The sequence below is a fragment of the Schistocerca americana genome, chromosome 1 (assembly GCF_021461395.2).
Source record: "Schistocerca americana isolate TAMUIC-IGC-003095 chromosome 1, iqSchAmer2.1, whole genome shotgun sequence".
In the NCBI taxonomy this organism is placed as follows: domain Eukaryota; kingdom Metazoa; phylum Arthropoda; class Insecta; order Orthoptera; family Acrididae; genus Schistocerca; species Schistocerca americana.
This window is the reverse complement of record NC_060119.1, coordinates 100,568,506-100,569,827: the sequence shown is the minus strand read 5'-3', so window position 1 is coordinate 100,569,827 and position 1,322 is coordinate 100,568,506. Positions and strand designations below refer to the sequence as shown.

General features: G+C 41.5%; 1 pseudogene; it reads right to left on the bottom strand.

Annotated features, from left to right (window-relative positions):
- Positions 1-941: 941 nt before the first annotated feature.
- LOC124555222 lies at positions 942-1,059 on the bottom strand (annotated as a pseudogene).
- Between the last annotated feature and the right edge of the window lie 263 nt (positions 1,060-1,322).

The following is a 1,322-nucleotide window of genomic DNA, read 5'->3' as shown; positions in this document are numbered from 1 at the left end:
TACAAACAACCATTCGTGACTTACAAAAATAAGAGACATCATTAATTATTCCCATAGCTGAAAAGTAAGAAACAAAAAAAAAAAAAAAAAAAAGGAAAAACGGTAACGTCTCAGCCCATCGTGGCTGGGCTGGCTGCCGCCATTGTTCAGTGGCATTCGACCGTGGAAGTTTAATAACATTCTTACCTTGAAATAATGCAGGAATTAAGATAGTCCGACTTCGAGATTGACGAAGATTGGTTCTACCTCTACTAAGAGAATGATTAACGAAAGAGCTCAAATTATGCTCCAATCGTTTGTTCATTGAGCAATTCGACTCTCTGAAGACGGCCATTGAAAATTGCAAATAAGAAATATAATACAAAAAACGTTTTTGTCTAATAAGGTATGTCATGTTATCTTAAAGAAAGTAATTAATTTTTGTCTTACGATTTCGTAAGCAGGCAACAGAAAGGACTTACATGTTGCTTCTATCACGATTCAACAGAGAAGGATTGCTGAGTGCTCAAAAGAGAATTTAAGCTAACACATAAAATTTAAAAAAAATAGTAATAATAAAAACCAAGATAACGTAGAAGATGGCTAGTCTCTCAGGCTCGACTTAACTATAGTATACGGTGGTTTTTAGAGATTGTTGGATTAAAGTTGACTTCAGAAAAAAGAATCTGCAGAAAAAAGAACATTTTGTCACATAATATCGTTTTGTGATTGACAAAGTAATGCTATAACCCACGAAGCTTGTTTTAGCGTTGGAAGACACGAGTGGCCTAGCGGGACCATCCGACCGCCGTGTCATCCTCAGTGGAGGATGCGGATAGGAGAGGCGTGGGGTCAGCACACCACTCTCCCGGTCGTTATGATGGTATTCTTGACCGGAGCCGCTACTATTTAGTCGAGTAGCTCCTCAATTGGCATCACGAGGCTGAGTGCACCCCGAAAAATGGCAACAGCGCATGGCGGCCTGGATGGTCACCTATCAAAGTGCCGACCATGCCCGACAGCGCTTAACTTCGGTGATCTCACGGGAACCGGTGCAGCCACTGCGGCAAGGCCGTTGCCATCGAAGACACGAACCGACACAGAATTAATAAATATGATTTTCGCGATGTGAATTCCCAAACATTGGACCATATCCAATGGCCGGAGTTGTTTTTGGACTGAATCTGATGTCAAGACACTCTTTTCATTCGTACACTCCAAGCCGAATAGTTCGTGCCATTACGAGAAAATCACAAGAGCCATCAACACAATGTGAGTAGAACAAAATAAGTAACGAATCCGTGCTCCACGATAGCACCTTAAGCCTTATAAACTGCAGCGCT